The sequence below is a fragment of the Tasmannia lanceolata genome, unplaced genomic scaffold, assembly GCF_043159265.1.
Source record: "Tasmannia lanceolata isolate RefF3 unplaced genomic scaffold, GAP_Taslan_0.1 ptg000012l, whole genome shotgun sequence".
NCBI lineage: Eukaryota > Viridiplantae > Streptophyta > Magnoliopsida > Canellales > Winteraceae > Tasmannia > Tasmannia lanceolata.
In genome coordinates, this window is record NW_027518689.1 from 46,170,544 (window position 1) to 46,197,288 (window position 26,745).

The 26,745-nt window shown below is 37.7% G+C and overlaps 1 long non-coding RNA gene across 13 annotated transcripts; it reads left to right on the forward strand.

Moving 5' to 3' along the window:
- The first annotated feature begins 5,357 nt into the window (after positions 1-5,357).
- On the forward strand, positions 5,358-26,461 carry LOC143888367 (uncharacterized). Of its 13 annotated transcripts, none has more exons than XR_013254557.1 (7): positions 6,196-6,800; positions 10,884-11,130; positions 11,240-11,289; positions 13,629-13,778; positions 25,516-25,593; positions 25,932-26,074; positions 26,161-26,461. It is a non-coding gene; the product is annotated as an uncharacterized LOC143888367 (long non-coding RNA). The 13 variants fall into 13 exon arrangements; XR_013254559.1 differs by having other exon boundaries at positions 6,197-6,800; positions 25,508-25,593; positions 25,963-26,074; XR_013254556.1 differs by having other exon boundaries at positions 6,199-6,800; positions 25,508-25,593.
- Positions 26,462-26,745: the final 284 nt, after the last annotated feature.

The window sequence follows — 26,745 nt, forward strand, 5'->3', positions numbered from 1 at the left end:
GTTACATATAAGACGAATAGGTATAGGATGCCATTTACACCATTCACTGGAGTTAACCACCACAGACAGTCTACCTTATTCGGATGTGCTCTTCTAGCTGATGAGAAAGAAGAGACATTCACTTGGTTATTCAAGCAATGGTTGGAGTGTATGTTTGGGAAAGCTCCTAGTTGTATTATTACTGATATGGACGGGGCGATGAGAAACGCAATTAGAACTGTTTTTCCAAACACCCGTCATCGGTTTTGCTCTTGGCATATTAATAAACACCTAACCGAGCATGTTTCAGCGACGCGAGATTCCACTAGTGAATTCTTTAAAGAGTACATTCATTGGTCTTACAGGAGACAAATAGACGAGTGTTTGACTGAATGAGAAAAGTTGGTGGAGAAACATAAAATTGATGAAAAAAGTTGGCTAGGAAAAATGTGGGAGCTACGAAGTCATTGGGTGCCAGCTTATTTTAGAGACATATTCACTGCCGGCATGACTTCGAGTTCACGTAGCGAAAGCATGAATGCTTTCTTTGATGGTTTTGTTAACCAGAGCACTACATTACAAGAGTTTGTGGAGCAATATGATAACGCACTCAAGGATCGGCGTGGTAAGGAATCTGAAGCAGATTTTAAGTCTAAAACATCAAGTGTTGTATTGAAGACAAGGAGCACGCTCGAATCACAGGCGGCAAAATGTTATGCGAGTACAATATTTAACATTTTCCAAGCACAATTTAAAGATAGTACCGACAGTTGGCATGAGGAGTTGGGTAAGAATGGTAACATTTCAGAATTTCTTGTAGGATTGAGTGATGAGGATAAGTGGAAATGGTGCAAGGTTTTATATGAGGAATCTGAAACTGAAGGTGTGAAGGTTACATGTCAGTGTGCGATGTTTGAGACTGAAGGCATTTTATGCAAACACATCCTACGCATTATGAGAGAGAAACACTTAGGTAGCATTCCCGAGCGATATGTCTTACATAGATGGACAGTTAGAGCACCATTTGGGTGGTGGGGTGGCTACAGGCCAAGGAGATGATAATGATGTAAGTCCTCTTCAGAGATGGTTTTTTATAGCGCAGTTTCAAAGAGTACTAGATAAAATTTAGAAAAATAAGAGTCTTTGCAAGAAGGTGGCTGAAACTTTAGATGTATGGTGTCTGGAAGGTGAAGAGGATGAGAGAGCCAGTCCAATTGTTTTGGCAAATAGTGGGAGCCAAGTGCAGTCGAATTTTGTGAGTGAATTAGCTGAGATCTCTATTCGTGACCCCGTGGTTGTGAGAACCAAGGGTCAGCCTAAGAATGCCTCACGGTTTAAATCTGGTGTTGAGAAGTCTAAAGCCAAAAAGCAGCCACGAACATGTGGTAAATGTGGAGGAAAAAGGCATTATATGACTACGTGCAAATGGATGCCTACAACAAAGGAACAAATGGAAGTTGAGGGACATGAGCAAGAGGAAGATAACGGAGACGGAGAGGAAGAGCATGAGGAAGATGAGGGAGAGGTAAGAAGCATTGTTGTTGTAGTTATTTTTCAAGTAGTTATATTTCCTTTTGAAGAAATCATTACTGTTGTAGAGCTTGGTCATTATTCTTAAACCCAATTTTTTCTCGTGCAGGTTTTTTACTAGCTGTTCCATTAGAGCTTGGTCTATCATTTCGAAGGTGATGGTGTAAAAGCAGAAGAAGCATGTTTGGAATTATGTCAGGAAGCAGCTGGAATCCCAATTTTATCATCTGTTTCTTTTTTGTATCAGCTGTTCAAATGACTCCATACCAATTTGTTATAATTGTTTTTTTTTTAAAAGGGCAACAGAATATATATATATATATATATATATATATATATATATATATATATATATATATATATATATATATATATATGTAAAAACAGAACCGAGGTGGTCCTGAAGGAACAAAGATAATACAAAGATAGCAGTGCAATAATTCAAGGAGGTAGATAGTCAAAGCACTCAAACGCGGCCCGAAAGACTCATTTCTTGGCAAGGGTGTCTGCTTCCGCATTGGCTGATCTCCTGACATGGCGAAAAACTATTGAGGAGCCCTTAGCTCTGTCCTCAATTTCCTCTAAGAGAGGCAAAAATCGCCAAGGGGGAGAAGCGTTACCCGAAAGCCAGCGAATAACATTTAAGGAATCCCCTTCGACGATAATGTTGTCGCACTCCAGACGAGGCATCGAGAGAAGCCCGCTATGAACGGCTCGGACCTCTGCCTCGTTTGAGTCTGCCACTCCGATAGGCCCCGAGTAGGCCCAGAGGACTTCCCCTTTGTGGTTTCTACATAACCCCCCTACTCCTGCCATTCCTGGATTGCCGATAGATGATCCGTCAAAGTTAAGTTTCAGGGACCCCGGAGGAGGAGGAATCCAGGAGGGGAGGATTTTCACTTTGGTAGCCGATTCCAAGCATATGATTGACCATCCTTCCCAGAGGTCGAAAGCTGAAACAAAACGAAACAGAGGAAGGCTTCGAGCCCAGGATATGACCGCAGCTATCAACTGAATATAAATCCAATAGGGAGATCTAGCCTTCCCTTCAAAGATACGAGCATTCCTCTCTTTCCACAAGAACCACCATGAGGCCAGGAGACACATCTTCCACAGCGTTCTGCCTTTCCTTTTCCAAGGAGTCCAGGCCCAACTCTGAATGAATTCAGCCATAGAGTTGGAGGGGACCCAACTGATTCCAAAACGAGAAAAAATAAGACCCCAAATATGACGAGCAACCTTACAGTGTATGAAAAGGTGGTCAATGGATTCCCCAGCGGATAAACATAGAGGACAGTGATCTACCACCACATTCCTCGCTTCCTCAAAAAATCCATAGTTTGAATGCGGCCCCAGCTAACCGACCACCCAAAGAAAGCAACTCTCGGAGGGCAAGATTGTCTCCAAACCGAGGAGGACACGTGCTCCACTAAAGAAGGGATCAGATGGTTATAAAAAGATTTGACTGAAAATATCCCCGAAGGATTCCAAATCCAAATCCGACGATCTACGCCCGAAGACTTGATAAAGCAAGAATCCAATAAGGAGAGGAGGGCGCTGTAAGAGCTTAACTCCCTAACAAAGAAGTCTCTGCGAAATTTGTTATAATTGTTGCGCTAGTATGTCTGGACTTATGTACCCATAGAAGTAGAGCTGGAATTATGTCTGGACTTATGTCTATTTAAGCAGGGCTAGAATTCATGGAGCTTATGCTATTGCTTTTCTTTTTTTTTTTGAATGGTAGCAGCTTATGCTATTGCTATAATTGTTAAAAAGAACTTAGGAATTATGTCTGGAATTAATTGTCTGTAGAAGCAGGGTTGTTAATTATGTGTGGGACTCCATACCCAATTACCGAGACCGAATGCTCCAGGTGGTATCTTCCATGTTGTTCATTTGGAGTATCTTCCATGTTTTTCATTTGGATGCTCCAGGTGGTATCTTCCATTTTGTTATGGCATTAACTATGTTAATGCAATAACAAAATGTTATGGCAAAATGATCAGCCAAACCTCACTTGCATTAACAATGTTATGGCAAAATGAAGGTCACTGAAAGTAAAAATTGAATGAGGTTGGTACAAGGACTTTTTTAAAAAAATTTGAAAAGGTGAGGTTGCTTCTACTCATTGGCCGTTTTAGGTTGCAATCCCAGCCTACCCAGGACTTTTTTATAAATCTGTCACTTATATTTGGCATTGAAGAGGATTCTCAATCCCAGCCTACCTACCAAAAAAAATCTAGAGAGGCAGAAGTCCATATATAAACTTAAGAGTGTAAAGTTGTTGGGCCTATGATAACCCTTTGATCCGATTCTACGCCACGAGTATATGCTAAGCAGCTTAACCATAAAAAACAAGTTTATGCTATTGCCCTCCCATGTTTTAATATTGGCACAAACCCAGCTTGTCTTTTCTTTTTAAATATGCTTCTGAGAGCTTTTTGGGAGCTGTAATGACCTTTGATCGTTGTTTAAATAACCTAAGACAGTATGAGTTAGGATGAGTTAATCCCTTCTTTGGGACTTGCATTTTTTTGGGTAGTTTAAATCTGTCTATTTCAGATTTTCAATGTTTTTGGAGTTTTATATGACCAATATTATGGTCTCCAAGATGACCATAGTTACGGTGTACGGTTGTACAGCCTTAGGTTTTTTTTGTGACAATCAAGACTTTGTTTTGCCTTTGTTGTCTGTGTTCACAGAAACCTCTGATTTGGTATATAGAATTGGCACCATTGAAGGGTGCGACTAGAAGCACATAGAGAGTTTCAAAAGGATCACATTCATGTAGATTACAAAACATACCAATGACAAAATAAACTGTTCAGATAATGAAAAAAGAAGCAAAGAGAGGAAATAAAGGATGAAAAAATGCTTCAGATAATGAAAAAAGAAACAAATGCTTGGAAAAATGCTTCAGAGATGAAAAAAAGCTTCACAAATGAACATATGCTTGAAAAAATGCTTCAGAGATGAAAAGAAGCTTCAAATATGAACATATGCTTGGAAAAATTCTTCACAGATGAAAAAATGCTTGGAAATCATGCAATCCAAGAAGCAGGGCCTTTTCATCCTTTTATTTTCGGGTTAGGATTAGGGTTTCAGAGAACTCGTTGGAGAGGCTTCTTCACAAAACCCATATCTACACAAAACCCATATACAGTCTATAGAAAACCCATATACTTGAAACTATCTACATAAAACCCATTTACAAAACAAACTACACAAAACCCATATACAATGTACATAAAACCCATATATCAAAACAAATAACTTGAGGGCGTCTTCTTAGAGAACTCGCGTGCGGAGGAGCGAGGGAGATCGACTCCAAAGAAGAAGAGGGTTTCAGAGAACTCGTTGGAGAGGCTTCTTCTTCTTCTTCGGAGAGAGAGAGAGAGAGAGAGAGAGAGAGAGAGAGAGAGAGAGATGCCCAAATCCTCGTGAAGAGAGACAGAGAGAGGCGCCTAAATCGTTTTTCAGATTCTAGGATTTTCTCGTCGAGGGCATTTTTTTTAGAGCGCTTGGGTTTTTTAATCTAACGGGCCAGCGATGTTTAATCCGACGGATGAGATTTATTTTTCGTTAAAGAGGTGCGTGCGTGTAGCGAGCTTGGCTACACGTATGTGTAGCTTCACTTAACTCATATATATTATAGAGGAAAGTGAATAAAAAACGCGTTAAAATAGAGCCTTTTGTATTGTAACTGATGGAGTAGGGAAGCGTCCTACACCCACTCGTTAAAATAGCGCCTTTTGTCTTGTAACCGTTAGATTAAATCCATTTTAGCCGTGGATCATAAAGTAAATAAAAGACCTATGGACTCTATCTCACTCTCCATTGCGCCTCTCTTCCTCTCTTATCCACGAGAAACCATTGGAGAGTTAGGGTTGCAGAAAAGGACTCACACTGCGACGGCTAATCTTTTTGCTCTCGGAAACCCTCTCTCAGAAAACCTCCGGGTTTGAAAGTGACGGCTAATCGCTCGATTTGTACGGAAAAAATTGTTGATCTCTCTCGCCTCTCTCACTCTGGTTCGTATAAAGCACATTCATTTTTCAAGGGTTTAGGGTTTCTGTGCTCATTTTCGATGGATTTTTCCTTCTATTCCTGAAACTTTTCTTTTCGTTTTATGGTTTAGTGTTTGTGGGCTCATCTATTTCTAAAGTTTTTTTCTGTAGCTCATTTTTTGTTGTTGGCCTCCTAATAGAATCTGTGAGTTCTATCTCTCTGCCCTTTTTTCATCTATTTGTTTTAGGATTTTTTTTCATCTAGGGTTTTCAACTAAATAATCAAAAGATCATATGAGGGTTTATCCCAATGTTTTATGGTTTAGAGAATTAGGGTTTTCATCTATTTTTGTCATCTATTAGCTCTAGGGTTTTCAACTAACAGACGCTCCTTTAGTGGGAGTAGGGTTGAAAACGAGCCGAACCCGAGCCCTGCCAAGCTCGAGCCTGGTTCGGCTCGGCTCATTAAAAGCTCGGCTTGGGCTCGTTCGTTTACTAAACGAGCTGAACTCGAGCTTGGTTGAATTTTGGCGAGGGGAGTTCGAGCCCGTAGTATTAAGCTCGTCACGAACACGAGCTGATGCTCAAACTAAGTGAGCCGAGCCCGAACACCCCAAACTTTGGCTCGGCTCGGCTCGTTTGCAGCCCTACTCTTGTATATGAAATGAATTAAAATATCTTGGATAGGGGTTGTCTCGAGAGAAAGGTGGGGAAAAAAATTTCGTCATTTCTCTTTATAAGAGAAATAAGGGCTTGTGAGAGAGGGAGAGTGGATTTTTAGGGTTTCTTTAGGGAAGCTTCAAAGGTAGGAGAAAGGGGAGTGCTAAGAGAAGAAAGCTGGAGATTTCCTTTCCATTTTCTTGTAGATTTTGTTTCTTTTTAGATCAGATAGTGAAAGTGAAGTGATCAAACGATTAGAGAGAGTAATAGAGAATGATTTGTGAGAAGATCAAAGAGAGAGAGATCTCTGCGATTCATTTTCTCTGGTGAGGATTTTGTCATCCGATCATCAATTTTCTTCTTGTTAAGCCATAGATCTAAGCCCTAAACTCAGCCATTTCTACTTGGATCTAATTGATATCTCCATTACCTTGGTTTATCATCATAAAAAACCTTATAAACTTTAGATCTGAGGTAATTTCATCCCTGTTGCTTCAGAATTTTAGATCCGATTCTCCCTTGTGTAGATTCAACTCGTTTCCTAAAATTTGGCCATCGCTATTATAGCTTCAGCTGGTTTAAATCAAGATCTGACTCCTTCTCTTTGGATCCAGATAATTGTCGGTAATTTTCATTGTTGTTGATTTCTTGTGTAGATTGTAGAATGTGTTGGTTATATTTGCTTGATCTCTGAATTTCTTTTCTTAGATGGATCGAAAGCTTCTTTATGGATTTTTACAAATATTACTTCGATTCCCATGGATTGATTTGCTTGATCTCTGCTATCATTGTAATGAGCTGGTGTTTGATTTTGCAAACCTTGTTTTGGTCTCAATGATTTTCGAGAAGTAGCAATCAGAAGTTTGAATCCATGATCCCTCTTACTTTTATTTCATGCATGATATTGATTTTCTTTATGATGTGGTGATAATCAATGGCTAGATTTTCTAATTTTGCTTTAATTTCAATAATCTTTGTATTAACTTTCTGTGAGGTAAGACAGTAATTAATGGTTCAATTTCATGACCTGATTTTGATCTTAACAATTTCTTTGCTAATTTCCTCTGAGGTGTGTGGTAAGAATCAATGTTTTGAATTCCAAGTTCTGTTTCAATCTCACTTGGACTTTTATTAATTTCTTGTGAGAGGTGCCAGTAATCAGAATCTTGATCTCATTTTGATCTCATTGATCATACCGACTTCTTCTCGGATGTTATAGTAATCAGTGATTTGATTTTATAATTTGGTTTTTATGTCAACAATTTCCTACTAATTTCCTTTGGAATGTGGTAATAGACTAAAGTCTGACCTTAAAATCTGATTGTCAATTTCTTTTGATTGCAACAACGATTTTATTTGGAGTGGCACTGACCTCATCAAAACACTTGAGTGAATGCTTGATAGCAATATAACTAGGTATGATTAGCACTGGATGCTTGGGAGGATGAAACCTAGTCATAATGGTGTTAATGTTAAGGGTTTAAGGATGTTGAAATAATGCTATGTAACTACATCAGGGAGGCTCACCCTCATCATTTCAATTAGCTCCTTTGCTTTGAAATTTCTTATGGTGAATCCTTATGGCAATGCGAACAATAATACAAGTGAGATGGCTAATGATCAAATGGATATTCATTATGACAGCATTATCAAGTTACAATGCTTGCGTTGAGCCAACTCACTTTAGCTATTTCTCTCAAGCCTTATTTTCAAATTGAAGCAAAATTTTCTTTGATTCATGGTCTGGTTTTTGTCTAATGTATACTGAAGAATTGTTCTTATGGGAGGGTGTGATTGTTAAAAGTCTCAAAACAGTGGTTTGTGTGAAATGCTCTGTTTTCATTCTCAAGTTGCTTGTCTTGTTTGAACCGAACCACAGATTAAGTTATTATATCATTCATCTGGCGGATTTCTTGGAACTGATATGTAGAACCAAATGCTTCTATGGTCACATTAAATCACCTTGTCTTTTATAAACTTTCCCTCAAAGCCAATGGAAGTCTCAGAATGTGGATTGTCAAGGCTTGAGTAGAATTGTTAATGATTTTAAAGTATAATATCATTTCATCGCATTTGTTGGATGTAAAGTCTATTCAGTGGTGCCGCGATAATTACACAACTCTGGTTTAAATTCCTTCTCTTGACAAAGCTTGAAGATCTTTCAGGGATCGAAGTAAATTTTCTTATAGTTACTTGAGCATTTAGAGATAGTATATCTTGGTAGGAATACCTAGGTAGGCAATGATAATGTTAGCTCCTGTTTTAATTCGTTATCCCTTTTCAGAGGGATTCTATAAGCTTAAATTCAGGAAATGACAAGGTGAATTAGTGTGGCTATGGAAACAAAGTAATGTGCATATCGGTGGCTTGACATGAATTTGTATCTGTTCATGCCTTACTTTGTATTTTCTTAGATTCCCCCATAATCGTTGAATTCCTGATGGTTAGATCCATATAACCTATCCAATCAAATTTAAGTAGAAATATTAATTAACTCAGCCATATTTTGATAGTGCCACTCTTCGAGTAGATCTTCCTTCTAACTCTTTTGCAACTTGTGAATGATGATTTGTGATCAGTGAATTCCAAGCTTCCAAGAATTTCATTTGGACATTATCATTTTTTTTCTCTTTCGTGTCTGGAGCTCTTATTTCAAAGTTAGAGCATAGATGCTACATATTTACACTACATCAATGATTTTCATAACTAATGAATCTCTAGTGTTGGTTAGCCACTGTATTTGAGTTCCAAATGATTATAGATTTTGCAGTTCATAAAGTTCAATCCAATATTCCTTACTCAATTTGTGCCTGGCATCGATCAATTGCTGGAATGTAAAGATTCTAACTCTTTTGCAACTTGTGAATGATGATCTGTGATCAGTGAATTCCAAGCTTCCAAGAATTTCATTTGGACATTATCATTTTTTTTCTCTTTTGTGTCTGGAGCTCTTATTTCAAAGTTAGAGCATAGATGCTAGCTATTTACACTACATCAATGATTTTCATAACTAATGAATCTCTAGTGTTGGTTAGCCACTGTATTTGAGTTTCAAATGATTATAGATTTTGCAGTTCATAAAGTTCAATCCAATATTCCTTACTCAATTTGTGCCTGGCATCGATCAATTGCTGGAATGTAATGATTCTGAAATATTAGTTGACTTGCTTGAATTTTTAAGTTTTGATGTGCTGCTGTTCATTGTAAATATATTTTGCATTGTATGAAAGTATGAATTTTGGCCCTTAATTAAGACTACCCTGATTGATTATTTCCTGATTTGAGTCACATCTCATGAGTTAGTCACATCTCATGAGTTTTAGGACCCACATGTGTTCATTAGAGTAGTACAAAATGGCATTTAGGTCTTGGGATTTTTTTTGATTTAGATGATCGAAGGAAGGTTTAGGGCTATGATGAGGTTACTCGGAGCCCACCCCATTTCTTCTCTTTTCAAAATACCCTTTGATGTCAGTCACGATTTCTTATAGGTTTCAGTGTTCCTACCTTAGGAAACTGCCCTCTTGGGCTTGGCGATGACTGAATGTTTCTTGAGCCAACCCCTTCCCTTCCCGCCTTAGAGCTTTTGCAGGTTACGGGATTTTTTCCTCTTTAAGTCATTCTTTGAGTTATAGGATTCTGTCCTACCTTCATAGAGTTTAGGATTTTGTCCTACCTTCATAGAGTTTAGGATTCTGTCCTTCATTCTTTCAGAGTTAGTCTTTGCATGTTCCTAGGGATCCTCCTTGAGTTTCGGGATTCCCTCGATCATAGGAACACCTTGTCGGGTTTCGGAGATGACGGATGGCGACCTCCTGAGCCAAAGCCCCTTTTAATCAAAACGGATAAACAAAAACACATAAAAAAATACAAAACAATAAAAATCACAAAAACAATAAAAAACTAAAAAAACATTAAAAATGTTTTTCGAAAATGCGGTTTCCAAATTACGTTGGCTTGATCCCTTTCCACAGGGTACGTAGGCAGCTTGGGTCCACCCAAGTCCAGTCAAACCTTTCAAAAATAATAAAATGGTTTTCAAAAAATAAAGAAAAAACAATTTTCAACCAAAAACAAAAAAGAAAAGGCTTTTCTCCTCCTGGTCGACGACACACTGAGATCGACATATGCTGATTTCATTGGACCTCGGCGATATGTAATGATGATTGCCCTTTCTAGCCTATCGTGCCTTTACCCCTTTTCTTTTGTTGGTTTCCACACTTTGCTGATTTCCAGATTTCATTAGTTGATTATATGTTTACTTTCAGCTCGCTTTGTTGTTTACTTTTCTAGCAGGTGATTGATTACTATTCAGTTATATGTTTGCTTGCATGTTTCTCTTATAGCGTATGATTTGTTATTGTTTTCTTAGCATCATCTCTTATGTAGTTCTGCATGCTAGTGTGATCATTTCACTGCTTAGCTATATCTATTGCATAGGTTTCCATGCTAGTGTGTTTACCTTTCTGCTTTGATCGCTTACCGCTTAGCATTATCTCTTGCACTGTTATATGCTTGTTTGCGTGTTTATTGTTTAGCATATACTTGTTTACTGCTTTCTAAGCATTGCCTGCTTATTAGATAGTTCTTATCTTGTTCTCATTTTATGTCTTTTCGCTCAAAGTTCCTTAAAACTAATAAAATGGCATTAGAGACCGAGTTCCTCGTGCTAGTGGGGTGCCTAACACCTTCCCCATTCGTAACTAGGGACAGACCCTTCACTTTGGGACGTTGACTTGCCTTAGCACAGAGTTTATATGATTTTTGATCCAGTTTGGTGATATTAGGGGCTATTGCTTATTGTTCATACAGTAATGATGGACCTATCCATTTCATTTCTTTAAATGCTGAGTTCCGCTCATATACAAGACGACGGCCAACGATTTATCTTTTGTTGTTGCCATTGCCTGAATTGCCGACCACCTCCTCTTAGAGACAAGGGTGGAGTAGATTGGTAAGCTTTTGCTATCACCCTTTTTCTTCATAATGGTCGGAACTCCTTTCTTTATCTTTTGATTATATACTTATATATAGCTGTTTTAATACCCATTTGTGTTTTGCAGTTATACACACACACATGGAACAGGTGATATAGGAAAAAAAAAAAAAGCAGGTATATTTGTACTTCCCTTTTATCTTTTATGTTTGGATGGAGTATATGGATTTCTTCATTATAATCTAGAACCTCTAAACAATATCACAAATCAATCAGATTCTTTTGTTCATTAATGTCAAATATGTTAAGCTTGTATTGTTTATTCTATATGCATTTTTCTAAGTAATTTCTAGTCTTGTTAACTATTACTATATGCACTTTTCTAAGTAATTTCTAGTCTTGTTAACAATTATGGCCAATCTTGTGAGTAGTTTGCTGTCAATTTTTGGGAATTATGGTGCTTTTATTAAAAATCTTATGCAGCTATTTCTTATTCGACACGGTATTAATTATGAATGCCATTACGGGTTTGGGCAATGTATAAAAAGATGTTCCTGTTCTTCTCAATGTGCCCCTTTTTTAAAGTAAACTACTTTGCCTTCCTCCCTTGCTATGGGTTTGTAGATGTACGTTTTGAAGATGTTTTGATCATGTTTCCATCTATGATTTAGCCGACACTTTGAATTTATTGCTGACACATGTTGTTTCGTGTCCAACACACCGTCCACACGTGTTCAAGTGTGGCATTCTATTTTATTATTGAATATTGTATTTACCTCTTATTTTATTTTTTGAAATGGTAGGATTTTATAAATGAATGAGAAGAAAAATGCGACCAAGAAGTTCATAGGTGCAATGATGGATAAAAGAAACTGTACAAGAAGAATACAAATTTTCATGGCCATGGCTTGGAGCCTTTCAAGGAGGCCAAAGTCATAAACCACAAGGCTAGCCTTCGACACGCCTTCCTTAAGCCATTTAGTTCGCTTCCCTTTTGGCCAACCTTTTAACGTGAGAATAAGAGATCACCAAAGCCCCCAACTTATCCTAAAATTTCATTAGACCAATGTGTAAATCTACAAGGGATGGGGAGATCTCCCTTAAGCCATTTGATTACACCGTGAGTCCCCTTCAATCGATGCTATATTAGCGGTCAATTAACCACTTCCCCTGAAGAACTGCCCTTTCTTCCGCTTCATTTGAATCCACCGACCCTATTGGCCCCGAGAAGGCCCATAGGGTGATACCACCATCATCTCTAAGAATCCTGCCTATCCTTGCCGGCCCTGGATTACCCAAATTGGACCCATCAAAGTTGAGTTCTAATCAATTAAATGCTTTGTTCTCTCTCTTTTGATCTTCATTGCTACATATTCACAGCTGATTTTGTTGTTAATAAGATCACGCTTCTAACAAAGCACATGAAAATTGTTCCCGGACCAAAAGCAATCACAATTATGCGTATCCTCTACTTTGGAATTCTGAGAAGCGCATTTCGTTTCTTCAGGATGTGAGTGACAAGGTAGAATCAGAGAGGCAGTAGGGTAAGGTAGAATCAGAGAGGCAACATAGTCCTCTTTCTAGCAAAATAGAAAGGATGGTGGCAATTAAAAGGTGGGATAGAAAGTTGGGATTTACAGTTATACAAGACATTTCTTCTCATAGAAGGTATTCTTTAAACTGCACTTGCGATCTATTGCGAGCTATTAGAAATAGGGGGTTCGGTTCGGTTTTTTTCCATTTCGGTTAGGTTTCGGTTAGTTTTTTTGGAAATTTGGTTATTCGGTTTCGGTTTTGGTTAAAAACCATATTTTTCCAAAAAAAATGCTATATGTGCACTCCGTAGGATCATCAAAACCGTCCATTTGATTGGTCACAACTTAATTAGGTTGTGTTCAAAAAATCATTTCGATCGGATGATCCTTGCCCTCCGATCCAAACCCGGATTTTTCTTTTTTCCCTCTTTTTCTCCCACAATTCGGTTATTCGGTTATAACTGAATAACCGAATTTTTTTTTGGTTCGATTTGTAAAAGTTTCGGTTCGGTTGCCGAAATTTGGTAACCGAAATGATTTCGGTTACCTAATTTCGGTTATTTCGGTTCGGTTATAACCGAATAACCACCCCTAATTTGAAATATGTTACATCATTATGAAGACCTACCTCCACATGTCCAGGTTTGTTTCTAAACACAATAATTGTACGATTCTATTTTATTTCTCCTCTAATATGTGCCGTTTGGGTTCTTAATTTAAATTAATTAATTTGTTTGAATTTATTTCATATGGATAAAGTTATGGTGATAGTTAACATAGACCTTCTCCCATGATTGAACATACATGTCCTCACTATGCTAAAAAGGTTTATGCATAATTCCCTAGATGTGATTACCAAATAAAAAAAGTTGTAGAGATAGTTGACTATCCTATTGATACTTTTATCGCTTTTAACAAATTTATTTTCTCTTATTCTGTTCCATATTGAATGCTGAGTGCAGCTTATTGTTGCTATATCAGGGACATCTTGGGCAAATTCTCGAAGGATTTGACGATTATATTACAAGCCGATATCCAGATTTGTTAATTAAAGTGTATAAAGTTGTATCTCAAGACTTCAAGAAAGAGCAATGCTTTAAGAAATATTTTCAATAGTGACTCGATCTCAGGGTGAGTTTGCAATGTGTAGTCTCATACTTGTAAGGTTCACGAGTGATTAAGTAGTAAGTTCAGCACCTATGTTGTGATTACATTGTTGAGATTTGGAAGATTGGAGCCTTTAAATAAATTGGTTTCTTTCTTTTATTACTTAGCATTAAAGATCTCATTTGTTTGCAAGAACAAACAACCTAGGACAATTTTATTTATTTTGCTTGTGTTAGTCAACATAAAACCATTGTTATATTTACTATTCTTAATGGTTGTCATTGGCATTTCGGTTGGTGCACAAAATGCATGGTCAAATTCCGATCATTCGTGAATTATATTATACTTTTTGAGAATCCACACAAGTTTTCTTTGTAAAGATTCACTTCCTAGGTAGGTTATGCTAACAAAATTTTTACTGGAACCCATCTTCCGGGTATCATGATTAGCCTTTCATCATAAAGGCTGAGCAATAAACAAACTATAAACTCATGATTAGCCTTTCATCATAAAGGTTGAGCAATGGGAGAAAAAAGGGGCAAAATATATCATTTCCCTTGATAAAAAGGGGTTCGATTAGGGTTTATGACCTCTCCATTTTCGTTAAAAGAGAGATAGAAATAGAGAGGGAGAGTGATCATTTTCTCCAGCCACCGGCCGACGGATCCACATTTCCATCTCCACTAGATCCAACCCCACTGTCTTCTTCCCCCAAATCAGTCACTCATATACACCAAAGATCCCCAAAACCCAACACCGATTCTTATTCTTTCATCAAGATCCCACTAATCCCTGAGATTTGTCTGAGATTTAGATGAAGAGAACCATTTGAATTGAGAAGCAAAGATAAAGAAGGGGTTTGTTCATTGATTTCTTATACCCTTCCATAGTCGTCTGCACCCTCGCCATCACCTTCCCATCGAATCTGGTCAACATTATCAAATTGGATCGTCACTGAATCCCAATAGAACAGCTGGAAGAGGACTCATCACCCAACATTAGGTAATCTTTTGTCTTCTTCAATTTGTCAATTAGAATATGGGTTCTATGATGATTGCTGGTGTTTACTGCTTGTCTTTTTTTTTTTGCTGTTCGGATTGCACAAAACCTGCTTGTTATTTCATTTCTTTTAATGGTTTATGGTAGCTTCCATTGGAAACAACCATCAAATAATGTAGTGCTTGTGTCAATATCTCTGAGTTTTGGTAATTGCACCAAATCATCTTGTTTTCTCATTATTCCTTGAATTGTTCTGGTCTTCAATGATTGCTGGTTTTACTTTCCCTTGCAATATCAGCCAAGATAGGTTTAGCGCAATTATTACAACATATCAGCAATCATATTAGCCTTGTTAGAATAGTTTTGGACCCACCTTCATGCATTCACACCGTCAGTTGTGGGTAATGGTATTGAATCATCCATCACATCAGGCTGTCTGATTGATTTCTTAGGATAGTTTGGAGTATTATTGGATAAGGCCCTCGAATACTTGATCGGTTTTGAACGAGGTTCAATTGTCATATTGGAGTGGCCATTTTGGTTCCACACGTGTCGACACTCCTTTAGACACTTGTAAATGTATTGCTAGAAATGTCAGACACTCAGACTTAATGTAGGCGTGTAGACACATTTTTGTACCGTTTCAAGTGTGGCATTCTGTTTTATTATTGAATATTGTATTTACCTCTTATTTTATTTTTTGAAATGGTAGGATTTTATAAATGAATGAGAAGAAAAATGCAACCAAGAAGTTCACAGGTGCAATGATGGATAAAAGAAACTGTACAAGAAGAAGACAAATTTTCATGGCCATGGCTTGGAGCCTTTCAAGGAGGCCAAAGTCATAAACCACAAGGCTAGCCTTTGACACGCCTTCCTTAAGCCATTTAGTTCGCTCACCTTTTGGCCACCCTTTTAACGTGAGAATAAGAGATCACAAAACCCCCCAACTTATCTTAAAATTTCATCAAACCAATGTGTAAATCTCCAAGGGATGGGGAGATCTCCCTTAAGCCATTTGATTACACCGAGAGTCCCCTTCAATCGATGCTATATTGAGCGGACAATTGACCACTTCCCCTGAAGAACTGCCCTTTCTTCCGCTTCATTTGAATCCACCGACCCTATTGGCCCCGAGAAGGCCCATAGGGTGATACCACCATCATCTCTAAGGATCCTGCCTATCCCTGCCGGCCCTGGATTATCCAAATTGGACCCATCAAAGTTGAGTTCTAATCAATGAAATGCTTTGTTCTCTCTCTTTTGATCTTCATTGCTACATATTCACAGCTGATTTTCGAGTGTGTATACCACCTCTCCTTAATAAATTTCTCTCTTTTTTATCTCTTTTGTCCATAAGATTTTGATAATTATATCCCCTAAACAGATGGTGCTGTGGGTTAAATTTATTTAATCTGCAAGTATTAACAGTTAATCAGATGGAGTGTTTCTATAATGTACAGTCCCATTAAAGATAGGAGGGTATGATCATCCTATGTAGATTGATTTATGAAGACTAGTCATTGTACAAACATGAGAAATAAAACAAAACAAAAAACTCAGATAAGATCAAAGAAGAAGAACAATTTGCGTTTGCCTCTATAGATAACTTTTTTCCTTTTTTTTCATTACTCACTTTTTATTTTTTCCTTTCACTAGGGGCAGAGGGCATGCACAAGAAACAAAAATCCAAAAAACCTTTCTCCTCTAGTGCTCACAATCTCTAACATTTCTCATCAAAACAGAAGAACACAGAAAAAACGAAAATTAAAAAGAAAAAAGAGGAGACCACAATCATCTTGCCTGGTTCGCCAACCTTGGAGCCATCTCAGCTCATTACGAAGGAGTTCAATGCACTAAAAAGATAAGTAAGGCTGCTAATCTCCATAACAATGAAGGCAACAACAACCACGATAATCTGTGTATATTTTAATGACTTCATATTATCCTCAATGTGAACGAGCACATTGGTAATAGAAATCACAAAAGAGGCAACTCGTATACAGAATCTAACAATTTTCCAAATTCAAACACTTATGTTATTAAATATGATCATTATCATCAGAGTCCAAAGAGTCAGCATAAGCGCAATAAATGCTATCGTAAAATCCAGAAGAAACCAGAATACATCCTTACTACCCACAATTGTGATGACTATTGAACTAAGCCCGAATAGTGATTTTAAACTCTTCACAACTTGTTGATATTCGCTGCACAAACAAAATACTAAAATTATGACCTAAATATTTTGTGAAAAGAGAAAAAGAATCCTGTTAAATCGAAATAAGAAAAGCTCTCTTACCTTTTTTTCATTGTCTCTTCCATTTTTCTCCAGTCTGTTGTCTCAGCCTCCATGCTTCTTCCCCAAGTTTTCTTAGAGAAAAGTTACAAGTGTCCAAAGCCTTCGGTCTCTGTTTATTTATAGTTGATGAGAGAACCTTCGGTGGATGGAAACAGATTGAACGGTCTAGATTTGATCTAGAGTTAGCCCTAATGAGTTATTGATATGTATTTTCAATAATACGTTTTTTGTAAATTACAATCGGAAATAAGTACGGTACAGACCACATCATAGAATGGAAGACAATTTGCAATAATAGAAGGTGCCTCTTTACTCACCAATGCTAAATTTGTTCAACTATTATAGGATTTAGCATTAGGAAGGACCCCACCTGCAAATTATCATAATTTAGATGGGTCTTACCATAAACTATAGGTCAAACATAACGAGAACAGCAAACAACGGCCCTTGGATCGGGATGGTTTCCATCATTTGACAACAACAATTTTTGTGATATGGCCAATCAAGGTGGGGCCTGTAGGATTAAAATTCTAGATGATTATTCAAAATCAGAGAAATTATATGGTGTAAGGTGTAAGCCCTTATAGTCCCGTATTTTTCAAAAAGTACTACACGGACACACTATAGGATGATCCAAACCGTCCATCTGATGGGCCACAACGTAAATAGGTTGTGCCGAAAAAAAATCATTTCTATAGGAATAGGATGATCCCAACCCTCCGATGTATAAAGGGAACTGGATATCCTGGAAACTCTATAGATTGGAGGGCTAGGATCATCCTATGGAAATGATTTTTTTTGCAACTTGTCTTCTATTCTATGATGTGGTCTGTACCATACTTATTTCCGATTGTAATTTGCAAAAAAAAATATTATTGGAAATACATATCAATAACTCATTAGGGCTAACTCTAGATCAAATCTAGACCGTTCAATTTGTTTTCATCCACCGAAGGTTCTTTCATCAACTATAAATAAACAGAGACCGAAGGATTTGGACACTTGCAACTTTTCTCTAAGAAAACTTGGGGAAGAAGCATGGAGGCTGAGACAACAGACTAGAGAAAAATGGAAGAGACAATAAAAAAACGGTAAGAGAGCTTTTCTTATTTCGATTTAACAGGATTCTTATTTCGCTTTTCACAAAATATTTAGGTTCTAATTTTAGTATTTTGTTTGTGCAGCGAACATCAACAAGTTGTGAAGAGTTTAAAATCGCTATTCGGGCTTAGTTCAATAGTCATCACAATTGTGGGTAGTAAGGATGTATTCTGGTTTCGTCTGGATTTTACGGTAGCATTTATTGCGTTTATGCTGACTCTTTGGACTCCGATGATAACGATCATATTTAATGACATAAGTGTTTGGCTTTGAAAATTGTTAGATTCTGTATATGAGTTGCCTCTTTTGTGATTTCTATTACTAATGTGCTCGTCCACATTGAGGGTAATATGAAGCCATTAGAATATACACAGATTATCATGGCTGTTGTTGCCTTAATTGTTATGGAGATTAACAGCCTTAGTTATCTTTTTAGTGCATTGAACTCCTTCGTAACGGGTTGAGTTGGCTCCAAGGTTGGCGAACCAGGCAGATGATTGTGGTCTCCTCTTTTTTCTTTTCTTTTTTTTCTGTGTTTTTCTGTTTTGATGAGAAATGTTAGATATTGTGAGCACAAGAGGAGAAAGGTTTTTTGGATTTTTATTTCTTGTTCATGTCCTCTGCCCCTAGTGAAAGGAAAAAATAGAAAATGAGTAATGAAAAAAAAAAGAAAAAAGTTATCTATAGAGGCAAAAGCGAATTGTTTTGTTCTTTGATCTGATGTGAATTTTTTGTTTTGTTTTATTTCTCACGTTTGTACAATGACTAGCCTTCATAAATCAATCTACATAGGATGATCATAACCCTCCTATCTTTAATGGGACTGTACATTATAGAAACCTCTCCATAGAGATCAGGGGGTAAATGAACAGTTTGGATCGTCCTAAAAATTTGGGTTAACCGAAATAGGCCAGCACAACTGGTTTCTTATGATTTCCGGTAGGGAGTACGTGAGGGCATTAGGTTACATACTTTCTTGATTACATTCATGATTCTTGAAAGATTATTGTAGACATCTCGTTGATGATTCAATTGGCTTCCTTGTTATTGATACTTTTATTGAAATGGTCTTACATTGAAACTGGATTATCTTGTTTTCAATTTCTTGACTGCTTGTGTGAGCAAGGATATTAATATTTGTACCATTAAAAAAAAGGATATTAATATTTGTAAGAAACCAAAATCTTGATTGACGATGTGGCGGGTTAAAATCATATTCTTTTTTGGGTTTCTTTAATTGATCGTGTATAGCATTGGAGTTGATCCTTGGTGATTGTTTGGAGATGAGTTTGCCTAGGGAAATGGTAAATGTGCCCTTTTCCTTTACATCGGACACCCAACTGCTGTGTACATGGCAATGAAATCCATTGAATCCTTCTGAAGTGAAGTACATCAGCCCCTCTGCAGTCAGGGGTTTGTTCCGAAGATCATTTCATTATGAATAAGATGAGCACTATCTTGGGTTCTGAACTGGGTGTAAAGAAGAAAGTTAACAGATTGATTAGACTCTTAAAGGTCTATTGCAAGCCTCCTAGGTTTGGCCCTATCTATAGCTAGATCTATAGCTGGGGTTCCCGGGGTTGAAAAAGGCTATGATTTTTGTTTTTGGTAGCTAGGTAGGCGTATTGTCAGACTCATAGCTCTCCTCCCTAGTAGTGGAGGTTCCAAGGCTCGTCCTTGGTTTTGCTATTAAAAGACCTTCTCCTTCTAGTTTTGAAGACAGGATCCTAACATGGTAAGAATGGCCTCCCTTAAGACTCCGGGAAAATCAACTCCCCTAAGTATTCAGCTCTCCCTCCCTATTTTATTCTGGGACTTCACCAAGAATTTAGGGATCGAACTTTGTATTGGATGGAGACGAAAACGTATCCTCCTTAAGGCCAAGCTATCATATGGTGGAGGATGGCTTGGCGATCAGTGACCCTCTGGAAATCCTGATCCCATTGTCTGGGGTTGTATATCTACTAGAATCCCAGATTCAGCATAGCATATTTGAGTCTAGTCCAGTTTTGATGGCTTGCCTCGATCACTAAACTAAATGACTATTTCAATGGTGATGACAAGTCTGTTTTGAGGAAAGCCTTGCATGAGAGGCCCCCAAATATGGCACTTTTTGTTGGATTCGATCTTTTGGATGCCTTGGGGTAGTGCTAGGGAGTTTTTTGGGGAGTGATGAAGTTTCTCTAGGCCGTGTTCCTAGATAGTAGGGAGGTAAAGTAGTTACTCGGCAGGATGGCAGTGTATGGTTGGGTGGTCCTCACTGTAGCGGATGATTAGAAGATTTTCTTCTTTGGTATTAACTGGTCAGGAGTATGCTCCTGGCCATCCTTAATTGATTCTCAGGCCAGAGGCATCAGAGGTTCTAAAGCACCCTATATTTTGGACTTACAAGAAGTGTCTATCTTTTCTAAGGGTACTAGTGACAGGCTAGTATCAGAGCCTAGGACAGGACCTCTTACCGCGGCACTAAAAAAACCTGGAATATATATAGATTGGGATAAACAGATGGACGCATCATTTGTTACAGTTACATGGCCAAATTCTCAAAACCCGATTATGGAAGCACTCGTGATCTAGTGCGATTCATTAGAAACACAGTTAATCATTGTTCAGAATTTCAATTTCCTGTGTCCCACAAGGTTTGTTTCTAACAACTTTAACTATATGAGTTCTGTTTAATTTCACCTATAATATGATCCTATTGTTTTCTATATTTAAATTAATTTACTTAATTTTGACCGTTGTTGCTCGTGGATTTGAAGCTGTAGCTTTCTTTATAAAGTTAGATGTAAGTCAACCCATATACAGGCGGTGAGATTTTTGTGGTTTTGGGCTTTTAACCCTTGCAACCAGAATGCAAAAAATCTTTGTAGAAAAAACATAACTTTCGGTTGGTTTTAGGTTCACATGAGCTCGTCTTGCTTTTAGCTTCACTTGCATCCGGTTGCTTTCAGATTCATGTGAAATCTGGATTGAAATGACACCCAAATTGTTGTCCCTTGGCTGTGGGTTATTCATACCCTGAAAACGACGACAGGTCATTGTTATTCTTGGGTTTACTTCTGCAAACTAGTAGGACTTCTGCAAACTAGAAGGAACAGTGTGGATTTTGAGAAGATTGTGGTCATCATTACAGATCCTTCACACCTTCCTTGGGCCATCTATTGTCGAAGAGGCAACTGAGAGTTTGTTGGGCTTTACTGTTGCAATTCAAAACATGTTGTGAAGGCCCATACAGATTCAACAACTATCAGGCATCTCGGTTTATATCTCGTGTATAGTTGATTTTTTCATTGATTAGCATTGGCTTTGGACATGGCTTCAAGCTGCAGAATATGGGTCTGTGGGACATTATAGACCCCTCAAGCAGAATTGCTTTCGGATTGAAACCACAACACCTAAGGTTATGCTTGTGCATGCTGATTCCAACATGAAGAGCATCTTCACTCAAAGGCAACCAGATTCAATATGATTTGAGAGACTGGAATAGACTGGGAACAGCTGGTTCCTTATCATTTTCAGCAGGGATTACTTGAGAGCATCAGGTTACATACTTTCTCGATAACATTCGTGATTCTTGAAAGATTATTGCAAACAGCTCGTTGATTATTCAATTGGGTTCCTTGCTATTGAGACTTCTATTGAGATATCTTACATTGAAACTGGATTAGAGACTGGAATAGACTGGGAACAACTGGTTCCTTATCATTTCCAGCAGGGATTACTTGAGAGCATCAGGTTACATACATTCCTGATAACGTTCACGATTCTTGAAAGATTATTGCAAACAGCTCGTTGATTATTCAATTGGGTTCCTTGCTATTGAGACTTATATTCAGACATCTTACATTGAAACTGGATTATCTTCATCTTGTATTTGGTTTCTTGACTGATTGTCTGAGCAAGGATATTGAGGGAAATTAAGAAACCAAAATCTTGACTGACAATGTGGCGAGTTAAAATCAGATTCTTTTTGGGTTTCTTGGATTGAGTATGTTGTGTATAACATTGGAGTTGATCCTTGGTGATTATTTGGAGATGAGTTTGCATGTTGCTGGGTTCTTATCACATTATTGGGTCTTGGTTCTATCTATTTTCAAGTAGCTGATATGGCAAGTTTTCAACCATCTCAACTAAGCCTTTGTCCCAAACTAGTTGGGGTCGGCGCAAGTTTGCAACCATATATATAGGGAAATGTTATCAGCACTACTGTATTTTGATGAGGACACTCCTCATTTTATTAAAAGTATGGTATAGCCCGCACCATAGGATGATCCAAACCGTCCATTAGATGGGCCACAACCTAAATAGGTTGTGCCCCAAAAATCATTTCCATAGGTTGATCCTAACCCTCCGATCTGAATGTTAGAGGGTTGACCCTAACCGTTTATAGATTGGAGGATTAGGATCAACCTATGAAAATAATTTTTGGGCACAACCTATTTAGGCTGTGGCCCATCTAATGGACCGTTTTGATCATCCTATGGGGCGGGCCATACCGTACTTTTAATAAAGTGAGGAGTGCCCTCATCAAAATACAGTAGTGCTGATAACATCTCCCTATATATATATATATATATATATATATATAGGGAGATGATATTTTCACCCCCTGTGGTACGCATGTGCCCCCCCTAATAATGTGATTTGACGTGAACAATGGGCAACTTTAACGCTTTTTGACGTCAAATCACGTCAAAAGGGGGGGGGGGGGGGCGCATGCATACTGCAGGGGGTGAAAATATCGTCGCCTTATATATATATATATATATATATAGAGAGAGAGAGAGAGAGAGAGAGGGAGAGGGAGAGGGAGAGGGAGAGGGAGAGGGCGTGGTTTCTGAGCTCTAGCTCAGGTTGAGCTAAAGCTTAGAGTACACCTTCTCCCATAGTAGGTTGAGTCATCCAACCCGTTCATTTACACTACCTCACCTAGATAGGGTGTTCCTAACAAACCAGCTTCATACCATATTCCTAACCATCCGATCTATAGGACCATAATTTCTAGCCATCCATTTTAAACATCCACAAATCGTAACCCTAACCATAACCCATAATCCTAACCATGACCATAACCATAACCCTAACTATAACATATAGAACTAATGGGTTGGATAACTCAAACAACAATGGGAGATGTAGTTTATGAGCTCTAGCTCAGGCTGAGCTCGAGCTTAGAAACATTTTCCTAATATATATATATGTATATATATATGTATATATATGTATATATATGTATATATATATATATATGTATAAAGAGAGAGAGAGAGAGAGAGAGAGAGAGAGAGAGAGAGAGAGAGAGGTTCCTACACACTTGTTTAGATAAATTATCTACACTAGATTAAAATACAGTGGGGGCCCACATTATTTGGGTGATCCAAACCATTCATTTTAAAGGCCCTCACATAGATAGGGTGTCCACAAAAAATCAGATCCATAGGATCATCCTAACCATTCGAACTGTGGAAGCAAAAAATGGACTAATTTGTGACGGTTTTAGACGTCCATTTTGCTTCCACAAATCGTAGGGTTGGGATGATCCTATGGATCTGATTTTTTGTGGACACCCTATCTATGTGGGGGACTTTAAAATGAATGGTTTGGATCACCCAAATAATGTGAGCCCCCACTGTATTTTAAGCTAGTGTGTAGACAACTTATCTACACAAGTGTGTAGGAACCGTTTTCTCATATATATATGTGTGTGTGTGTGTGAGGGACTTTAAAATGAATGGTTTGGATCACCCAAATAATGTGAGCCCCCACTGTATTTTAAGCTAGTGTGTTGATAACTTATCTACACAAGTGTGTAGGAACCGTTTTCACACACACACACGCACACACACACACACACACATATATATATATATATATATATATATATATATAGGGGCGAGGTTTCTAAGGTATCGCGCAGGGTGAGCAAGCCTCTATATAACACTACCTACATGTTATTTGACTCATCCTACCATTCATTCTATAGGACCTCACATAGATAGGGTGTCCGTAAGAAACCACCTCCATACCATAATCCTAACCATTCGATTTATAGGAGTTTAATTTGTAGCCATCCATTTGAAAACCTCCACTAACATAACCATATCCATAACCTATAACCCTAACCCTAACCATAATCCTACCTATAACCTACACAACCAATGGGTTGGATGACTCAACCAACTATGGCAGATAGGGTATTTAGAGGGCTGCTTAGGGTGGGCATTACCTCAGAAACCTTTTACCTTATATATATATATATATATATATATATATATATATATATATATATATATATATATATGCGTGTGCGTGTGCGTGTGCGTGTGAGAGAGAGAGAGAGAGAGAGAGAGAGAGAGAGAGAGAGAGAGAGAGAAGTGTTTATGCGCTCGAGTGGAAAAACCCTTTCCTATTGGATGTTGAAAGTGGGCCCTGTAAGGTAATATAAAAGGAAACTATCGACTCTCTCTTCTCGCCTAAAACTATCGACTTCTCTCTTCTCGCCAGAAGCCCTAAAACTATCGACACTCCCTCCTTGCCAGATCGACCTCCATTAGAAATCGCCACCACGCTGACCTCCCCACCACACAGCTTGATTTGGTTTGATTGTTGCTTCAAGACATGTGGAGAAGAAGAAGAAGCATATCTGTGATTTTGTAAAGGGTTTTCTCTATCTAATCTTTTGTTTTAGGGTTTTTTTTGCTTTGCTAGGGTTTTTAAAGTTCATCTCTTCTCTGCAAATCTGTTTGGTATAATCTCCCTATTTGTTTGTTTTAGGGTTTGTTTGCTTGCATTAGGGTTCTCTGCAAATCTGTTTGATACTATCATATTATTGTCTAATTTGTCAGTTTCTTTGCATTTTCACTCATTTTTATTGTCTAATTTCTTTGCTTTAGTGTTTTTATCTGTTTGTCAAATCTGTTTGTTATCATTGTCTAATTTCTCAGTTTCTTTCCATTTTTTGCAAATATGTTAATATCTTATTTCCATTTCCACTCTTCTTTTTTTCTAATTTCTTAGTTTGTTTGCATTTACTCTAAAATGGTATTTTTTTCCTCATGACAGTATCATTAAAACTATTCACTGTGATGCAAATATAAACCCCCTCTATATAGTGCAGCAAATTTTTGTTTCAATTGATTATGGTCTTCATGTCTTCAATGTGATTGCGATCCCAATGATTTTGAAAGGTCACTTGTACATTGCTTCTAGTATGATGCAAAATTATGATATTTGAAAGCATTCTCCACTCAATCCTAATGTATGTAGGCATTGTAGACTACAGAGCACCCAATTTTGGTTATTTGTTATGTATAAACCCTATATAAATGGTTCAATATTTCCTTTGAAGGTGAACAGGTTCTATAGAAAAGCTAAAAACTGTGGTGTTTGAAAGCACTTCTAAGGTCATAGTGAGTTGATATTCATGCCATCAATGTGAGTTCTTGCACTACTTGTGAACTTTGAAATGTTGATGTGTCTCAAATACCCAAGCTTGCCATTTAGAACATAGGTTTTTACATCTGGCCACGGAAGGGTCATTGGAATGATTTCGAAAACAACCAACAAAAGGGTCGTTTGTAAAAGATGAGATGCATACATACAGGGAAATGATTTCCACTTCAATTGAACCATTCTTTCTTGATTTTGTGTATTTTCTAGTTTGTTTATGGTTTCTCAAATTAGATCCATTAAAAATTGTTGCAACTGTAGGGTTTGTAGTGTTTGAACTTTCATTTGGCTTTGCTTGCTCATGATTTATGTCTTCTTATTAGGAATTTACATGGTTTCCTCTACTGGTAGCAGTCATAAGGTAGGGCGTGCATTTTGTCAGAGAGGACACGGTATCATGGACGTGTACATATCAAAGACAACGAAAAATCCAAGAAGACCATTTTATGAATGCTCAAATTAGCATGTAAGTGTCATTGATATACCTCGATTGAGTTTATTTCTTATTATGTACATAGTATTTAATGAATATGTAAATGGTTTATATTATAGGGTAAAGATGGATGCGGATATTTCAAATGGGTTGAAGAAATGCCTAAGTGGGATATGAAGACCGAGGCGAATACTATGTGCCAAGAGGACGGCCGGATCATCAGCATTACATTGAGAAGCATCTTATTAGGATTATATATCTTGTCATTTTTGTTATGTTCGTGGTATTTGTTATGACTTCTTTCTTGTATCTTGCCACCATTAAGTGAGCAGTTTTAGATATTTTGTCTTAGTTTTTGTTGTATCTTGCCACCAATTGTAGAAGACTTTTCAAGGAGTTAAGAAGACTTTTGTTTCTCCATCTTTGTATCCTTTTTTGTGTGGGTTGGTTATTTTATTATTGTTCTTTCATTTCGTGGTTCATCTTAAAAAATGGTTTACTGATCCAAGAGAAATATATTGCTTCTGTGAATCCCATCAGAACGCTCAATGGCAATGTTTACTCCCAATGTTTACTAATCCAAGAGGACATATATTCTGTAAGGCACCATTGCCCGATCTCACTTGCCAAATTGAGAACTTGTTTATCTTCCAATAGTACAAGAGGATCTGATAGATATGGGGAGATTTAACTCCGCCTTTTTA